The following is a 20,800-nucleotide window of genomic DNA, read 5'->3' as shown; positions in this document are numbered from 1 at the left end:
TTGAAAGTACCATGAAATGTTTCACTCTGCACATGCCTCCAACATGGATATAATGGTTATATGGGGCAGCATAATAACATTAGTGCCAGCAACCAGGATTTAATTCACTCACTGACTGTAGGGAATTTATACCTTCTTTTAGGCCTGCAAATGCAGGATCCTCCCAGTCCTCATCCAACTAACAGGAGTCACCTGCCACTTATTCCAACGCAAAACATGCTGCCTATTTAAACCCAGTTCTCATCCACAATCCTCCTTCATAGGAATGAGCCAGCCTCAACCAGTTAGTCTAAGCCTTCAGTTATCTTGTTGCCTTGTCATATTAAGTTTCTATTCTCTCTTGTTTTGTGCTCCCTCATGCTCATTATTTTGTAGTTTGTTATTAAAGTTATAGCTCACCATTAATTCATCTCTGCTGCTCTGTGATTAGGTCAAGACTCCTCTACATTTGGTGACAGAGCAGTGGAGACAATTTAATGGTGAGTGACAACTATTAGGAAATAATATAGTTTTATAGTTTTGTAGTAGAATTCAGTGTTCTAAATTGTTTTGTTTTTCATTTAAATACATAATTTGTTACTTAGTTAAATGATAGTTTGTCTTTTTTTATACCTTTTTAACTATTTCCATGAAACTTTTTGCTAATTGGCACAGCTACTTAATTGGAAAGATGTTCTGGTCCTGATGTATCCCAATTAACCAGGATCTGCTATATTTGGATTAGCATCTGTAACAAAATTCTTCAAGACTTCTGATTGAATCTTTTAATATCTTATGGGGCAAAAGAAAAAATAAAGCAGAAAAAAAAAATCACAGAAAACATGGGAAGGAAGAGAAAAAGATGCTGGGAGATTATAGCTGCAAGGCTGTCCCAGGAAGACCCCTCCTGCTTATACTGAGTGTTCCAGAGCATATTCCATACCCTGGATAGTCAAGCCCCCACAAGATGGGTCTGTGAGCTACATCAGCAGTTCATAGACATCTGCAAGTGCTGATTACTTTTTGATTCAAATTACAGGTAATGCTTTTATATATGTAAAATCTTTGTCCTCTGGGTCACAATTAGTTCACTACTTTCAATTATTCATTTTATGGTGAGTTATTTATGAAGCTTGTAAATTGCGACCTTTTAATCCAATTTTTGTCAGTAAGTAATTAACAGGAACTACAGATGTTGATGACATTAACACATGGGCTAATGCACCAGGAAATGAAATCTACATTAGAGTGGATCATAGTAAGAGTCCAAACCAATTCTTAATGGACAGTTCAAACCTTTCAAAACATGCTCTAATCTTATTTTGCATGATATACATGCAAGGAACAGGAATGTATGATTAGGGCTTTGTCAAACATGTCTGCTCCTTGCACAGCTAAGAATTATTATCTTCATACCAGTTACATTGAAAACTGGACCATATACAGATTTTGTATGTGGCAAAATGTGACAGATAATTTTATTTAATTAAGTCCTGGTGCAGACACAAACGAAAGGGTCACTAAAAGATCAGCTGTCAATATTCCTGGCAGGCACTGAGAGTCTGCTTGAAGTTGCTTTCCTGGGTTAACCATTTTTGTTTTCACTTGCACAGTGCATTGTTTTTGTTTGGATTGTAAAAATTAATTACTGTACCATGCTAAGAAAGTTAAAGAATATCTTCAATCAAGAGAGGAATGCAGTTAAAGTTTAGGTTCAGGGTCAAAGATTTGGGACGTATTTCACCTAATCTATAGCTGTCAAATATGGTGTGAAGTGTGATGTGATTGAGTTCATAGAACAGCAGTTAGTGGGATAACTAAATGGTTCTAGGGCTGAAAAGGTACTGGAAGACTGAAAGCTGGAGTAGGACAGCAGAAAATAGATGGAAATTGAGATGTGGTAATTGAAATATATGTGATTTGACAGGACTGAAGCTTTTTCAAGTGCCTTGAAAAATTATTCAGCCCCCACAACTATTTTCACATTTCCAAAATTTAAAATATTTCAAACTAGGAATTTTGAACAAATCTACAAAACATTGTATATCATGTCAAATCAAAAGAAAATTCCAAAACCTTTCAACAATTTACTAGAAATTAAACACAAAAATTGAGAGACTGAAGAAAGTCTCCCATTACCATTCTGACTTTACTCAGTAGCAATATATTATCTTATTTATTGATGTTCAATATTCATCAATATTTGTTGATATAGAAAAATAGAGGACCATCTGTTTTCAATGAGTTCATAAGAATAATACTCCCTCTCTCTGTATGGTCCAACTGTATGGCAACTTTCAAAAAACCACACCAAAATTAGGCAATAGAGCATTCAAGACAAGTTAGCGAGATGGTGATAAAGAAGCACAAATCGAGGTAAGGGTACAAGACCATTTCAAAGGCACAGAACATAACATTACAATCCATCATAAAAAAATATGACACCACAGCCACACTGCCTCGATCAGACTGCCTCTCTAAACGTAGTTGCTATCCCTACTGTAAAGTATGGTGGAAGTAGCATCATGCTATGGTGATGCCATTCGGCAGCAGGGACTGGAAATCTGGTCAGGATTGTAGGGTATAGGAATGTTGCTAAATTCAGAGAAATCCTGGATAAAGAACCGTAAGCCTCCGCCAGAAAGCGTAAACTGGGGAGGAAGATTGTCTTTCAGTAGGACAATGACCCAAAGTACACTGCCAGAGCAACCACAGAGTGGCTTCAAATGAAGAAAATTGATGTCCTTGAGTGGACCAGTCAGAGTCCTGAAGTTAACCCAATTGAACATCTCTGGCAAGACCTCAAGATTGCTGTCCACCATCGCTCCCCGACCAACCTGGCACAGCTTGAGCAATTTTGCAACGAGGAATAGGCAAATCTTGCTCCATCATGTTGTGTAAAACTAACAGACTTATCCAAAAAGACTACTGGCTGTAATTGTTGTTCATCTAAGTACCGAGCAAAGGGAGGTATATACTTTTGAACTGCTGGCATTTCAGTTTTTCATGCTTTACAATTTACCCTGTTTATTTGGGCTCTACTGCGAAAAAAGGAGCACGTGATTCACAAATAAAAATTCTCAGTTAAATTGATCAAAATCACTGTTGTGGTACTTGTTTATTTATTTATTGAAAAACACTGTGGAATAGGTTTTTCCAGCCCTTTGAGCTACACCATCCAGCAGTCCCCTGATTTAATCATAGCCTAATCAAGGGACAATTTACAATGACCAATTACCAACCAACAGATATGTCTTTGGACAGTGGGAGGAAACAAGAGCACCCAGAGGTAATCCATGCAGTCACGCTGAGAATGTACATACTCCTTACAGGCAGTGGTGGGAATTGAACCCTGGTCACGTGTACTGTAACCACTATGCTATTATGCCACTCCATTTATGTGAACAAAAGGTTGGGGGCTGAATACTTTTACAGGGCACTGTAAATAGATGGGATTTGAACAGTAGTTGGGAGAGCATCAGAATTGTCTAAGCTGAAATGGAAAAAGGAATTAATGAAAATTTAATCAGTAGAAGTCGAGGCAAGAGGCTGGTGGTGGGGTACATTGAGGACTCTTGTTAAGGAAAATATATGGAAACTCAGCTTACTATTGAATAGACCAAAGAAGAATTTAATTGGCTTGGTGCAATCTGAAATGGTGGCTGAATGGCATTGTATAATATTATGATATTACTAGAAATGGAAGTGGTTTATATTGTTACGAGTACTGAGGTGCAGTAAAAAGCTCGCCTTGCATATTGTTCACACATCAAATCATTACACAGTGCATTGAGGTTGTACAAAGTAATAAGAGAATGCATATTAAAGTGTAACAGCTGCAGAGAAAGTGCAGTGTAGGAAAACAATAAGATGCTATTTCATTATGAGTTAGACTGTGAGTCAAGAGTTCATCTTATCATACTAAGGAAGCATTCAATACTCTTAGAGTAGTAGGGAAGAAGCTGGCCTTGAGTGTGGTGGTAGGGGTTTTCAGGCTTTTGTATCTTCTATCTGATGGAGAGGAGAGAAGAGAGAATGTCTAGAGTGGGTGCTTTATTTATTTATTTAGGGTACATCACGAACAGACCCTTCCAGCCCAACAAACCCCACTGTGCTGCAACCCACCTATTTAACACTGGCCTAATCACAGAACAATTTATAATGACCAATTAACCTACTAACTGTTACGTCTTTGGACTGTGGGAGGGAACTGGAAGAAACCCACGCGTTCACGGGGAGGACGTACACACTCTTTACAGAGAATACCGGAATAAAACTCTGAACGCCAGTGCCCCAAGCTGTAATAGCACTGTGCTGTCTTCTACAGTGTCATGGTGCCCAGTTTTGTTTATCATGGCTTCTTTACTGAGGCAGTGAGAAGTATGGAAAGAAGACAAGGAGACCTACATCTCTGCAGTCGCATGCAGAGCAGTTCCCACACCAAGCTGTCATATATCCAGATATGATGCCTTTAATAGTGCATTAATACAATTTGATAAGGGCTGACAGGGATATTTCTTTAGCCTCCTGAGCTTTCTTGGCCATGACAATCTATTGTTGACGTTCACACCTAAGAACTTGAAGCTCTCAACCTCAACACATTTGTTATGTAAAGGAGCATATGCACCACCCCTCTTTCTGAAGTCAGGGACCATCTATTTTGTTGTCATGAAGGAGAACATTTTTGTCATGACAACATGTCACTGAGCTGTCTATCTCCTTCCTGTACTCTGATTCAATATTAGTTCAGATACAGCCCACTACAGTGGCATCAGCTGAAAACTGGTAGCTTTAGCAGAATATGGCCATGCAGTCATGAGTGTATAGGAAGTAAAGCAGAGGTCTGAGGATACTACCTTACTGAGCACCAGTATTTGGAATATATTGGGCAATTATTGAACTAATTCTGCATCTATTCATGGAATTATAAATGATGACAAATTATGAAACAAAATTATAATCTTGGCACAGATATTCCCCTACAATTGGATTTCAGGCATATTCGTAGGGTAATCCACACAGAATTCCTTATTTCATTTGACATGTATTATAAGCACGAGCACAAATCGCACATTTTCTAAAAACCAAGATTTGTTTCGCTATATTTACTCTTATGCATAATGCCACTGATGCAGTTGGACTAATCATTATAGAAATTACTTAGTTTTAATACTGTTTTCTCAAAAGATATTACAATTCGGTGGTTGCTGCAATAAGCAAGAAATATTTGAAATATTTATGAACTCGTACATCAACCGTAGAAAGACCATCATCACTGTGGATTCTGATGGTAAGTGCCAGCAGTTCCAAACACAATTTAGCCAAACAGAAGCAAACTGGGGACTTTCACACTTTCACACATGTGAAATCTAATAGTTCCACTGGTGGTTTCCACATGGAATCCAGTAGTGCAGCTCAATTTTGCTGAAATTCTCCAGAACTTTGACCAGGAATGGGACTCTTGGGTCCTGAGCCAGATTACATATGGCAAAAGCCAATTTCATTTCAATGGGAATTATAGGCTGATAATAGCAAAGCAAAGCTGAAGGCAAGATCCTCTTCTAATTCCTTTTGAACTTTGTGATTTGAATTACTTATGCATTTTGGTGTTTTTAGTTCTACTTATTGATTTAATTTTTATTGTTTATAGGTTTCTCAATGGAACCTATCTTCTGGCTGTGGCATCTATTTGGTAAGGTCAGGACAGGCTTTTGGTGGACTGGCTCTTTTGATTTGCTGACATTGAGGGAAAGGTCATTGTCAGTCACACCATGGTACTATGCTCTCTATCTCTTTCATGGATAAAAGTCTTGGCATAAGCCTAGAGTTGGATAAGATAGTCATTATATAAAGTGAAAGAACAACGCAATGAAGTACAAAGTAATTGTGCAAAAAGATCGTTACAGTATATCTAAGTATAATCAAATTGAGTAAATGTTAGAAGGGGATGAAACATAAAGGCACTAATGAGAAGAAATAGTGCCAGCGTTAGTCAAGTTAGCTTAAAATTTAAATAGAAAACTATGGAAATGGAATTAATCATGACAGAGAAACAAACTGAGGGATTCAGTAATCTTCAAAGTAGGTAGCAATAAGAATTTGAATTGCACGATTTTGTGCCAAAATAGTCACATCCAAATACTACTGAGTCAGATTAGGCAATAGTTACAGGTGACAAACCTGTACACGAAAAGGTATAAAACTTGTAGTTAATCTAAATAGTCATTGGAACCCCGCTCAATGACACAGCTTTTAGTCCTGAGTGAACCTTTTTGACTCAATTTATTGATTTTTGTTTGCATTGCTTGCCTATCTGAGCCTTCAGTTCTAAAAATACAGAATCAATGGCAATGTTATGGAATTTGTGACAGCAAATAAAGGCAAAAGTCTCAATGTTCCCAATGTTAACTGGAGAAAACTGTGGCTCATTCAAGGCTGGATATTGGAAGAATCTGATCTTACAATGCAAAAGCAATGTGCAGACGGAACAGGAGGGTCATTGTATGAATGAGAAATTTAAAGTTGGGTGGGAAGAGAACTGGGACAAATTCAGATGGCGCCAAGTGGCTGTCTCTTCAAGCTCATATGCTTAAATTCCCCTCTGTAATGTAAATACGCACAGAGGATCAGGTCACCTCTCATCCTCTGACGGGAGAATGAGAGGTGACCTGATAGACGTGTATAAGATGATGTGAAGCATTGATCATGTGGATAGTCAGAGGCTTTTTCCCAGGGCTGAAATGGCTAGTACGAGAGGACACAGTTTTAAGGTGCTTGGAAGTAGGTTGTTTTTTTTTTTACGCAGAGAGTGGTGAGTGAGTGGAACGGGCTGCTGGCGACGGTGACAGAAGCAGATACGATAGGGTCTTTTAAGAGACTCCTGGATAGGTACATGGAGCTTAGAAAAATAGAGGGCTATGGGTAACCCTAGGAAATTTCTAAGGTAAGGACATGTTCGGCACAGCTTTGTGGGCTGAAGGGCCTGTAGGTTTTCTATGTTCTAAAGTCTCTTTCTCTTTATTCCCCTTTTCAAGTTGTTGGGGGTTCTATCCAGATCTGATCTGCAAGTGGCACTCAAAATGCACTTTCTTTGACAGTGGATGATTTCCCATTCCTGAAGCTCATTGGCCAGCCATTTTCTGATATTCTCCCAGCGCAGCTTGGAAGCTGGCACCTCCAGGGTGTGGCCCTGTGCAGCCCAGTGGATGAAAGATTCCAGACCGGTGTTGCTGATTTGAGCATCGCAGGAGGTGGAATATCAGGATTTTGCTGTGGTGGAAGTATGGACGGAGGTCTTTGTAGTTAAGTGGCTGCAGTCACCCTCTCTTTCACTCAATGGGGAGAGAATTTGCCGCTGATTCTCGAGTCGGGAATCTTGGAATAAAAAAACGACACGTCAGACTGTAACACCATAACTGTGACTGTCAGTCTCCCCTTTCAATGTAAAAAATTGGTGATATCGCTCCATCCCTTGTTAGTGAGAGTGAGAGAGTGTGACATGTCGAACTGTCAGGTAAACAACAATTTTTGTTCATGGTCTCTCTTTGGGTGTTTTGCTGTTGCTGGGTGGGTGGTGAGCCTGAGGGGGAGGGGGGCTTTTGGGTTCTAACATTTTTCTGTCGTTCATTCTCTTGGGGTTCTGTTTTTTATGGATGGCTGTGAAGACAAGTATTTCATGTTGTATGCTTATACATTCTCTGATAGTAAACAGAACAATTTGAACCTTATTTGGAGGTGTTCTGATTATAATCAAACAGGTAACAACGGAACCAAGTTTGGCAATCCTACGTCGCTGGACAAATGAAGAAAAGTGTTGGGTGAAATGGTTGACTATTAAATATCTGAAGAGTTGTTGAGAAGTATCAAAGGCACACAGTGAAAATATAATAATGTCATTTGTGACATTTTACTGGAGTCAAACCTACAGGCTAGAGAAAGCAACCAAATAACCAAGCATCTGAGGTAGTCCAGCAAGAGCAAATGCAAATAAGAACACTGAAAGATCAGCTTGATAGTAGAGGAAGAGATGAACAAACACAAGTTATTCTTTCTGCATAAGTTCTTTTTCTGTTAGTTTTTTTTAAAATTGTGCTTCATAAGTTTCACAAATTTAAATAATTTACTTTCTTAGCTGTCCAGATAGACCTTTTTACCCATATCAACTCCCTATGGTAATTTAACTTATCTAATTTGGATGCACCATTAGAAATTGTTTTAGAGATATCGCTATAGGAAAGATATCCCTGGTCTTGCATCTTTTTTCCAATACTGCCTTAAAAATCTAATTCCAGGAGTTCTGTTTCAAGAGCCTCAATTTTAATATTTTTCATGTGCATCTAGATAACCCAATCCTAATACTTTATCATTCCACGAAGACAATGAACGTGCTGCTTATGCATATGCATATTGGTTTGATCAAAATTAATTGATTGTGTCTGCTGGATGAATAGTTTGCTGATTTTTAATGTTTAGGTTTGCACATTAGGGACAGGAAAGACAGAGGGTTGTGAGGTGGAATCACAACCTTACTAATGCTCGAGTTACAGACACAGAGACTGCAAATGCTAGAATTTGGAGCAAAGGGAAATGATCCACTGAAAGAATGCGGGGGTCAAGTAGCTACTGTGAAGGCAAATAGGTGGTTGCAGTTTCAATTCCAGACCCTGTATCAGAATGGAGAAAGTTGAGGGAAGATAGCTGAAACATAAAAGTGAGAGAGAAGGATAAGACAGAGGTTGGAAGGTGATAGGTGAGACCATTTGAGGTGGGATGATGAGAAGATGGGAGAGCGCGGTGGAAAAAGGGCAGGTATTGAGACAGAGGTTGGCAGGTGATAGAGAGAACCAGATTAGGGAGTGACAATGGGCAGAAAGCAGGTTGTGGGAGGGATAAGGAAGGTGAACAAGGGAGGAGAAAGGAACAAACATGTGTTACAGCTGTTTGAAGAACGGGGAAAAATCAATGAAAAATTCTTGGCAATGTTCTCAATATTTCAATTGATAAAGGTGGTACATTGCCTGATTGCAAATCTGATTTTAGAATTCGACTGGGAAAGCTTCTTGTTCTTTGTTTATGACATGTATTATTACTGTGATGCACTGAATTAAGAATCTTAAAAATGAAATTTGTATGGTCATTCTACTAGATGAGTACATAAAAATGAAAGCAAACATAGAGAAAGTTAAACCACGTGAAATATAACAATTTTGCACACTAATCCAACACCAAAGGCATGCTTAATTATGTAGGAATAAAGGCATAAACTATTTTAGAACACAGAACATAGAATAGTACAGCACAGTACAGGCCCTTCAGTCCACAATGTTGTGCTGACCCTTAAACCCTGCCTCCCATATAACCCCCCACCTTAAATTCCTCCATATACCTGTCAAGTAGTCTCTCAAATTTCACTAGTGTATCTACCTCCACCACTGACTCAGGCAATGCATTCCACGCACCAACCACTCTCTGAGTAAAAAACCTTCCTCTAATATCCCCCTTGAACTTCCCACACCTTACCTTAAGGTCATGTCCTCTTGTATTGAGCAGTGGTGCCCTGGGGAAGAGGCACTGGCTGTCCACTCTATCTATTCCTCTTAATATCTTGTATACCTCTATCATGTAGGTAAATTATTGGAAGGAGTACTAAGAGATAGGATCTACAAGTATTTGGACAGACAGGGACTTATTAGGGAGAGTCAACATGGCTTTGTGCGTGGTTGGTCATGTTTAACCAACCTATTGGAGTTTTTCAAGGAGGTTACCAGGAAAGTGGATGAAGGGAAGGCAGTGGATGTTGTCTACATGGACTTCAGTAAGGCCTTTGACAAGGTCCCGCATGGGAGGTTAGTTAGGAAAATTCAGTCGCTAGGTATACACGAAGAGGTAGAAAATTGGATTAGACATTGGCTCGATGGAAGAAGCCAGAGAGTGGTGGTAGAGAATTGCTTCTCAGAGTGGAGGCCTGTGATTAGTGGTGTGCCACAGGGATCAGTGCTGGGTCCATTGTTATTTTTTATCTATATCAATGATCTGGATGATAATGTGGTAAATTGGATCAGCAAATTTGCTGATGATACAAAGATTGGAGGTGTAGTGGACAGTGAGGAAGGTTTTCAAAGCTTGCAAAGGGATTTGGACCAGCTGGAAAAATGGGCTGAAAAATGGCAGATGGAGTTTAATACAGACAAGTGTGAGGTATTGCACTTTGGACCATTACAAACCAAGGTAGAACATACAAGGTAAATGGTAAGGCACTGAAGAGTGCAGTAGAACAGAGGGATCTGGGAATACAGATACAAAATTCCCTAAAAGTGGCATCACAGGTAGGTAGGGTCGTAAAGAGAGCTTTTGGTACATTGGCCTTTATTAAACAAACTACTTGTGGGCCGAAGGGCCTGTACTGTGCTGTACTATTCTACGTTCTATGTTCTTAGTATAGGAGTTGGAATGTTATGGTGAGGTTGGATAAGGTATTGGTGAGGCCGAATTTGGTGTATTGTGTGCAGTTTTGGTCACCAAATTACAGGAAAGATGTTAATAAGGTTGAAAGAGTGCAGAGAAGGTTTACAAGGATGTTGCCGGGACTTGAGAAACTGTGTTACAGGGAACGGTTGAATAGGTTAGGGCTTTATTCCCTGGAGCGTAGAAGAATGAGGAGGGAATTGATAGAGGTATGTAAAATTATGATGGTATAGACAGAGTGAATGTAATCAGGATTTTTCCACTGAGGCTAGGGGAGAAAAAACCAGAGGACATGGGTTAATGGTGAAGGGGGAAAAGTTTAAAGGGAACATTGGGGGGGGGCTTCTTCACACAGAGAGTGGTGGGAGTGTGGAATGAGCTGCCAGATGAAGTGGTAAGTGCAGGGTCACTTTTAACATTTAAGAGAAACTTGGACAGGTACATGGATGAGAGGTGTATGGAGGGATATGGTCCAGGTGCAGGTCAGTGGGGCTAGGCAGAAAAATGGTTCGGCACAGCCAAGAAGGGCCAAAAGGCCTGTTTCTGTGCTGTAATGTTCTATGGTTCTATAAGTATTCTCTCATCCTCCTTCTCTCCAGAGAGTAAAGCCCTAGCTTCCCTAATCTCTGATCATAATCCATACTCTCTAAACCAGGCAGCATCCTGGTAAATCTCCTCTGTATCCTTTCCAATGCTTCCACATCCTTCCTATAGTGAGGCGACCAGAACTGGACACAGTACTCCAAGTGTAGCCTAACCAGAGTTTTATAGAGCTGCATCATTACATCGCGACTCTTACACTCTATCCCTCGACTTATGAAAGCTAACACTCCATAAGCTTTCTTAACTACCCTATCTACCAAAGTGTACCACCTCACACTTCTCCGGGTTGAACTCATCTGCCACTTCTCAGCCCACTTCTGCATCCTATCAATGTCTCTCTGCAATCTTCGACAATCCTCTACACAATCTACAACACCACCTTTGTGATGTGGTCTTTGTGATATCTGGGAATTCACCCATCAGTCAATTAAATGCACATGCAGTGGTACATGTGCTTGACAGAGTTGTTATAGGGAACTTCCTGGGGGAGTGGGGAAACAACCCAAGGTCCTTGACATCCACAAGCCAGCAGTTCTTAAGATTGACTAATAGTCCTTGGCCACACAAGAAATCAGCACAAAGCAGTAGACTAGCCACTTTAGCCAGGACTAAGTCCCATGTGTAATGTCATCCACTGAAACAGAATGTCACCCATCATGTCCCATAGGTCTGGATCCCACTTCCGTTGGCGGCCTCCAGCAAGGTTTCATCGCTCTTTGCACTCTCATCAATAGGCGATGCCGACACTTGGAGTATTGTGTGCAGTTTTGGGCTCCGTATTTTAGAAAGGGTACACTGACATTGGAGGGGGTTCAGAGAAGATTCACAAGAATGATTCCAGGAATGAAAGGGTTACCATATGAGGAAAGTCTGGCAGCTGTTGGGCTGTATTCCCCGGAGTTCAGGAGAATCAGAGGGGATCTCATAGAAACATTCCGAATGTTAAAAGGCCTTAACAGATTATATGTGGCAAAGTTATTTCCCATGGTAGGGGATTCTAGGACAAGAGGGCATGACTTCAGGATTGAAGGACGTCCTTTTAGAACTGAGATTTGGAGAAATTACTTTAGTCAGAGGGTGGTAAATCTGTGGAATTTGTTGCCATGAGCGGCTGTGGAGGCCAAGTCACTGGGTGTATTTAAGGCAGCGATAAATAGGTTCTTGATGCCAGGGTATCAAAGGGTATGGGGTGAAAGCAGGGGAGTGGGGATGACTGGAAGAATTGAATCAGCCCATGATTGAATGGTGGAGCAGACTTGATGGGCCAAACGGCCTACTTCCGCTCCTATATCTTATGGTCTTATTTTAGCAAACTCCCTATAATCCATCCTGGGTGCATTAACAAGGGCAATGCAAACTTGACCAGGCATTTGCTACATGAAGCATTCTTTAAAAATAAAATGAGGATAGTGATTTCCCAGGAGAGACAGCATGTGGTCCATTAGCTCTGATGACTTAGCATCACCGAGTCTGGGCAAGGAGAGCAACTGTTCAGTGTGATCAGATAGTCCAAAAGTCTGTAAAAGGTGAGTTTTCAGCAATCAGTATTTATTGTGTTCAGGTAGGTATTCAAGCAGACTCACCACTCTCGCCACAGTGCAATTGCTGAGCAATGCTACTACATAGAAGTAATCGGTGTTGTTGGCAGAGATCTCTTGCAGAGCAAACTGGGTCTCATCTTGTATGATCCAAGCGACGGCATTTTGCTCCCAAAACTCTGGCTGTTTCAAAGCAACTGCGTTGGCCAACATATTCAATCACTCCAGAATCATCCTAAAGCATTGGGGTCACCAATGTTGGCTTCCACAAATAAAACATAGTGAGGCAGGTTATGTTGAACAAAACCTGTAACACATTTTATTGAACTCCAAGACCTACACAGCAAAAGTGCGCTAAAAACCTTGTATGTAATGACATCATCATGTCAGACCAGCCCCCTAAAGCGAAACCCCAATTCAATGTCAGTGGTTGTGAATTATGTACATTTCTCCCATTTGCGTTACCCTACCATGAGTAGAAATTTCTTCAGCCAGAGGGTGGTGAATCTGTCAAATTCATTGCCATGGTTGGTCATGGAAGCTAAGTCATGTGGTATATTTAGAGCAGTTTGATAGGTTTTTGATTAGTAAGGGTGTTAGTAAGGTTACAGGAAGAAGTAAGGAGAATGAGTTGAGATGGGTAATAAATCAGCCATGATGCAATGGTAAAACAGACTTGATGGGTTGAATGGCCTAATTCTGCTCCTACAGTTATGATCTTATGGTCTTATAACCTGAGTATGGCATCAAAAACCTTGGTGAAACATAAGTCCAGGACCAAACAAGAAGGTCAGGTGTGACCTACAGAGGGCTATCTCTAGGGCAAAAGAACAATTCCAATTGAGGTTAGAGGGAGTATCGGATGCATGCCAACTCTGGCAGGGTTTGCAAGCCATTACTTCCTACAAAGTGAAATCTTACACCATGAATGGTACTGATGCCTCACTCCCAGATGAGCTTAACACCTTTAATGCACGCTTTGAAAGTAAGAATAAAACTACACCTATGTGAGTCCCTGCAGCATCTGGTAACCCTGTGACCTCCGTCTCAAAGGCCAATGCCAGACTGTCTTTCAAGAGAGTTAACCCTTGCAAGGTGACAGGCCCCAATGTTACACCTGGTAGGGCTCCGAAAACCTGTGCTGACGAACTGGTGGGTGTGTTCAACGACATTTTCAATCTCTCACTGCTACAGTCAGAAATTCCCACCTGCTTCAAGAGAGCAACAATCATACAAGTGTCCAAGAAGAGCAGGGTGAGCAACCTTAACGGCCATTGTCCAACAGCACTCACATCTATGGTGATGAAGTGCTTTGAGCGGATGGTCATGGTTAGAATCAACTCCTGCCTCAGCAAGGACCTGGACAGACTGCAATTTGTCTATCACCACAATAAGTCTGCAGCAGATGCGATCTCATTGCCTCTTCATGCAAACTTGGATCACCTGGACAATACTAATACCTATGTCAGGCTGCTGTTTATTGACTACAGCTCAACATTAAACACTATCATTCCTACAGTTCTGATCAAAAAGCTCCAAAACCTGGGCCTCTGTACCTTCCTCTGCAACTGGATACTCAACTTCCTAACCAGAAGACCAGTCTGTGCAGGTTGAAAATAACCTCTCCACTTCGCTGATAATCAACACTGGCACACATCAAGGATGTGTGCTTAGCCCACTGCTCTACTCTCTCTACACCCATGACTGTGTGGCTAGGCACAGCTCAAATGCCATCTATAAATTTGCTAATGACAGAACTATTGCTGGCAGCTTTTCTGATGGTGATGAGAAGGCATACAGGAAAGAGACAGATCAGCTGGTTGAGTGGTGTCGTAGGACAACCTTGCACTCAACGTCAGTAAGACTAAAGCGTTGATTGTGGACTTCAGAAAGGGTAAGACAAGAGAACAAATACCAGTTCTCATCGAGGGATCAGAATTGGAAAGGGTGAGCAACTTTAAGTTCCTGGATGTCAATATCTCTGAGGATCTATCCTGGGCCCAACATATTGAAACAGTTACAATGAAGGCAGGCAATGACTATATTTCATTAGGATTTTGAGATTTGGTATGTCACCAAAGACACTCACAAATTTCTACAGACATAGTGTGGAGAGCATTCTAACTGGCTGCATCACCATCTGGTATGGGGTGACACCGCACAGGATCGGACTAAGCTGCAGAAAGTTGTGAACTCAATCAGCTCCATCATGGACACTAACCTCACTAGCATCCATAACACCTTCAAACCATGATGCCTCAAAAAGGCAGCATCCATCATTAAGGATCCCTAATGCCCAGGATGTGACCTCTTCTCATTGCTCCTAACAGGGTGGAGGTACAGGCCTGAAAGCCTGAAGGCACAAACTCTGTGATTCAGGAATAGCTTCTTCCCCTCTGCCAACAGATTTCTGAATAGACACTGAACCAATGAACATTGCCTCACTACTTTTTTTTTTGCTTTCTGCACTATTTATTTACTCAATTTAACTCTCAAATATCCATACACACATATATACTCACTTATTGTAACTTACCGTTTTTAGGTATTACAATGAACTGCTGCTGCATAACAAATTTCATGACATATGCCAGTGATATTAAACCTGATTCTGAGTCATAAGTTCAAGAAAGCAGTTGTTTTCAAGGACAATCAGGGATAAGCTTTTGCTCCAGGCCTTGCCTCCAACATCTAGTTTGTGAAATAAAGAATATGATTGCAAAACATGGGAGCAGAATTTGGCTATTCAACCCATCAACTGTTTGCTATCATTCATTCATAACTGATTTATTTTCCATCTCAACCCCATTCTCTTGCCTTCTCCCTTACTAATCAAGAACCTATCAATTTAAATGGACCAAACGACTTGGCCTTCACAGCCATCTATAGCAATGAATTCCACATTTCACCACCCTCATTCCTCCTCAGCTCTGTCCTTAAGGCACATCCTTCTATTCTCAAGCTGTGATCTCTGCCACAGAATCTTAAAACTAATTCATTTAGCAAGTTTTATCAACATTCAACTAGAAATTTCAAGGAGTGAAAATCTGGGTAAAGAATGGAAGAATGGATGGAAGGGACGAACGATAGAAATATTATTCACTAATCCAGCAGAGAAATGTTAAGTAACTTAATGACAAATACATGATCAAATTGTGAATTATAAATAATAATAATCCCAAGAGTACCCACTACAAGCTCAAGCACCTAACTCTTATTGATTAGTATTTTATAATACTTGGCTTTTTTTAGACTGATGTTGCTTCTAACTCTGCATGGACACATTTGCTACAACTGCACATCACTGTTGTACACATTACAGCTGATGCAAGGCCTCACTCCTCAAACACAAACTTTCATTGAAAAAATACATATTAATTGAATGAAAATATTAACACAGCCCTATTACCAGTATTGTATAAACGCTGTAAAATAAAATGCGCACAACAGCCATCCTTCTGAATTGACACCTCAGATTAGTTGACAGAGCAGTCAGTGAATGAATTGCCACGTCAAACTCCCCACGTATTTGAAATTTGCTGATGTCCTTACTCTTTATTCTAGATGAATATATAATTCAAGAGAAAGTGCTCAGTTTAGGAACTGCCAGTGTCTGAAGGAAGAAAGATTTAGAAATATAATAGAAAATATGCAATCTTAAGCTAAATGAATCAGGAACCAAAATGCAAAACTGCTTAAGAGCACCATTGCAGTTTACCTTGCGGTCAGTGGATGCCGTTTACTGCCTCACTGGGGTGCCCGGTTATTGCCCTAGCCGGCTGTCCTGTAGCCGGGCTTGCTCTCGGTGCAATCAATGCTCTGTCCACCAGCTGGGGAAGTGCCACGTCAAAGAGCTGCCACCGCCGGCCGGCCGGCACAAGCTCGCCCAGACGCTGCGCATGCGCTGCCACCGGGCAGCCAGAGGCACACGTCAGCGTAGAAAGAGAATCGGAAACCGAGGAGATGGGCCGAGTGGAGGGGCGGATAGGGATGATGTGAAGCCACGGGGCCCAGAGGGACAGTGGCGAAACCATGCCAAACGCGGGAGGCAGTGGGAACCTCGGGCCGGGAGACGTGGCCAATCTCACCGAGACAGTAAGAAGGAGCAGAATGTGTCGGGGCGCTGCAAAAGAACTGGAGGAAAGCAGGGAGATCGAGGAATTAAACTAGGCCGTGAAAGGGCAGCAAAATTTGAGAGACAAGGGGAGGACAGGAACGTTATAAAGAGGGGTCAAAATCAGTCGCCATAGCTTCTGTTGTTTGTGTTTCTTCGCACCAATTTTAAGGTGCAATCTTGTGTAGCCACTTATCATGATCCATCTCCGCTATTTATGCATTATATCTACCTAAAACGGTCGTAAGACCATTGATCACCTTCTCCATGGATGCTAATAATATGGGCAGTTTTTGGTAGACGCTGTGCACCACACACTATTGATAAGTACAGTTTATATTCATGATTTATATTTACAATTTGCTCAAGTGTTTTTGGTGTATTATTTGAGTTTTCATCATACGGTAATTGTTGAATTGCAATCATAAGAGTGCACAGGAACAAGAGTATGCCATGTAACTTACTGGGCCTGTGCATGACTGATCTGTGAGCTAATACTATGTGCCTGCCTTTATATCCACAGAAACACACCAGTCTCAGACTTATAATTAACAATTCATTATGAATATGCAGAAGTTTACATTTTTCACCATACTTTAATTAGAAGTGTTTCTTAACTTTATCCCTGAGTTTTCCTCTTGGAAAGAATGATCATAGTTTGATTGAGTTTCACATTCAGATGGAGGATGAAATAGATCTAAAATTAATGTATTATGCTTGAACAAGGGACACCACAACAGGATGAGGGAGGAGTTGGCTAATGTGGATTACGAGCACAGGCTATTTGGTAGGACAGTTGAGGAACAGTGGAATACTTCCAAAGAGATTTTTCACAGTACAGAGGGGAAATTAAGAACCTGGTGTCATGGTGCGAAGACAATAACCTATCCCTCAACATCAGCAAGATGAAGGAATTGGTTGTTGACTTCAGAAGGAGTAGCGGACTGCACGACCCAATTTACATAGGTGGTGCGCAAGTGGAACAGGTCAAAAGCTTTAAGTTCCTCGGGGTCAATATCACAAATGACCTGACTTGATCCAACCAAGCAGAGTCCGCTGCCAAGAAAGCCCACCAGCGCCTTTACTTCCTGAGAAAACTAAAGAAATTTGGCCTGTCCCCTAAAACCCTCACTAATTTTTATAGATGCACCATAGAAAGCATTTTTCTAGGGTGCATCACAACCTGGTATGGAAATTGTCCTGTCCAAGACTGAAAGAAGCTGCAGAAGATCGTAATCACGGCGCAGCACATCACACAAACCAATCTTCCATCCGTGGACTCACTTTACACCGCACGCTGTGCTGTGCAGTGCTGCCAGGATAATTAAGGATACGACACACCCAGCCAACACACTTTTTGTCCCTCTTCTCTCCGGGGAGAAGGTTCAGGAGCTTGAAGACTCGTACGGCCAGATTTGGGAACAGCTTCTTTCCAACTGTGATAAGAGTGCTGAACGGATCCTGACCCGGATCTGGGCCGTACCCTCCAAATATCTGAACCTGCCTCTCGGTTTTTTTTGCACTACCTTACTTCCCATTTTTTTATTTATGATTTATAATTCAAATTTTTAATATTTACTAATTTTAACTATTTTTAATATCTTTAATATTTAATATTTGTAATCCAGGGGGTGTGAAGCGCAGAATCAAATATCGCTGTGATGATTGTATGTTCTATTACCAATTGTTTGGTGACAATAAAGTATAAAGTATAAAAGTATATTCCAGTCAAAAGTAAGGACAGTAAGTGTGGGGAGAGCCAGCCTTGGATAACTAAGGAAATAAAATATAGTATCAAATTAAAAGCTCATGTGTACAAAGTTGCAAAGAGTAGTGGGAGACCGGAGGATTAGGAAAACTTTAAAAAGCAACAAAGAACTAAACAAGAAATAAGGAAAGGGAAGATAGAGTATGAAAGTGAATTAGCACAAAATATAAAAACAGATAGCAAAAGTTTTTATAAATATATAAAGCAGAAGAGGGTGGCCAAAGTCAAAGTAGGTCTCTTGGAAGACGAGAAGGGGAAATTGATATTGGGTGATAAGGAAATGGCTGAGGCATTGAACGACTTTTTTGCGTCGGTCTTCACAGTGGAGGACACGTCTAATATGCCAAAGAATGATGTTATGGATGAAATGGGAGGTGAGGGCCTTGATAAAATCACTGTCACTAAAGAGATAGTGATGAGCAAACCAGAGAGCCTGAAGGTAGATAAGTCCCCTGGTCCTAATAGGATGCATGCCAGGGTGCTGAAAAAATTGGCAGAGGTTATAGTAGACGAGTTGGTAATCATTTACCAAAACTGTCTAGATTCTGGGCAGGTCCTGGCGGATTGGAAGATAGCAAATGTTACGCCACTTTTTGAAAAAGGATGTAGGCAAAAGACGAGCAACTATAGGCCAGTTAGCTTAACATCTGTAGTTGGGAAAATGCTTGAAGCTGTCATTAAGGAAGAAATAGCAAAACATTTAGAAAGGAGTGGTTCCATTAGACAGATGCAGCATGGATTCAGAAAGGGCAGGTCCTGTTTGACAAACTTACTGGAGTTCTTTGAGGACATAATGAGTGCAGTGGATAGAGGGGAACAGGTGGATGTCGTATACTTGGATTTCCAGAAGGCGTTCGATAAGGTGCCACACAAAAGACGTATAAATAAGATACGGATGCATGGAGTCGGAGGAAGTGTATTGGCATGGATAGTGGATTGGTTAACCAATAGAAAGCAGAGAGTTGGTATAGATGGGTGTTTCTCCGGTTGGCAGTCAGTGGTGAGCGGGGTGCCGTAGGAGTCGGTGCTGGGCCCGCAGCTATTTACTGTTTACATTGATGATTTGGAAGAGGGGACTGAGTGTAACGTAGCAAAATTGCTGAAATGACACTAAACTGAGTGGAAAAGCAAATTGTACAGAGGACATGGAGAGTCTGCAGTGGGATATAGATAAGTTAAGTGAGTGGGCCAAGGTCTGGCAGATGGAATACAGCGTTGGTAAATACGAGATCATCCACTTTGGAAGGAATAACAGAAGAGCAGATTATTATTTAAAGGGTGAAAGATTGCAGCATGCTGTTGTGCAGAGAGACTCGGGGTACTGGTGAGGCCGCACCTGGAGTACTGTGTGCAGTTCTGGTCTCCATACTTGAGGAAGGATATACTGGCTTTGGAGGCAGTGCAGAAGAGATTCACCAGGTTGATTCCAGGGATGAAGGGGTTAACCTATGAGGAGAGACTGAGTTGCTTGGGACTATACTCTCTGGAATTCAGAAGAATGAGAGAGGATCTTATAGAAATATACAAAATTTTGAAAGGGATAGATAAGATAGAAGTAGGAAAGTTGTTTCCATTGGTAGGTGAGACTAGAACTAAGGGACATTGCCTCAAGATTTAGAGGAGAAGATTTAAGATGGAGATGAGGAGAAATAGTTTTTCTCCAGAGAGTGGTGAATCTGTGGAATTCGCTGCCCAGGAAAGCAGTTGAGGCTTCTTCACTAAATATATTTAAGATACAGTTAGACAGATTTTTTACATAGTAGGGGAATTAAAGGTTATGGGGAAAAGGCAGGTAGATGAAGCTGAGTTTACAGACAGATCAGCCATGATCTTATTGAATGGCGGGGCAGGCTCGATGGGCTGGATGGCCTACTCCTGCTCCTATTTCTTATGTTCTTATTTAACCATCAGGCTCTTGAATAAAAGGGGCTAAATGCACTCAATTTCACTTGCACCATCATTGAAATGTTCCTACAACCAATTAGTTCATTTTCAAGGACTCTTTATCTCATTATCTAATGTTCTCATTATTTATTCCTATTTATTTATATTTGTATTTGCACAGTCTGTTGTCTTCTGCACTCTGATTGATCTTCCGTTGATGGATTTGCTGAATATGCCCACGTGAAAATGAATCTCAGGCTGTATAGAGCAACATATATATACCTTGATAATAAAATTTACTTTGACTTTCGGAGAGAGAGAAAATAAAGGAATTGGCGGAAATAGTCAGCATCTTTAGAAAAAAACTAGGATAGAGAATAGAGATCAGTTTCTGTTTTAAGATAGTTTTCTTCATCTCACCATTTCTGACAGGTCTTGGATCTGTCATGT

At 40.9% G+C, this 20,800-nt stretch overlaps 1 protein-coding gene across 3 annotated transcripts in view; it reads right to left on the bottom strand.

The window, feature by feature from the left end:
• sec24d (SEC24 homolog D, COPII coat complex component) overlaps positions 1 to 16,461 on the bottom strand; it is a 194,306-nt gene extending 177,845 nt beyond the window's left edge. For all 3 annotated transcript variants that reach the window (XM_072253167.1, XM_072253168.1, XM_072253169.1), the window contains exon 1: positions 16,303 to 16,461. The gene's annotated coding sequence lies outside the window, so the exon portion shown is untranslated. The remainder of the gene's footprint in view (positions 1 to 16,302) is intronic.
• Between the last annotated feature and the right edge of the window lie 4,339 nt (positions 16,462 to 20,800).

The sequence above is a fragment of the Mobula birostris genome, chromosome 3, assembly GCF_030028105.1.
Source record: "Mobula birostris isolate sMobBir1 chromosome 3, sMobBir1.hap1, whole genome shotgun sequence".
Lineage (NCBI taxonomy): Eukaryota > Metazoa > Chordata > Chondrichthyes > Myliobatiformes > Myliobatidae > Mobula > Mobula birostris.
The sequence above is the reverse complement of the archived record's forward strand: the minus strand, read 5'-3'. Positions and strand labels throughout refer to the sequence as shown.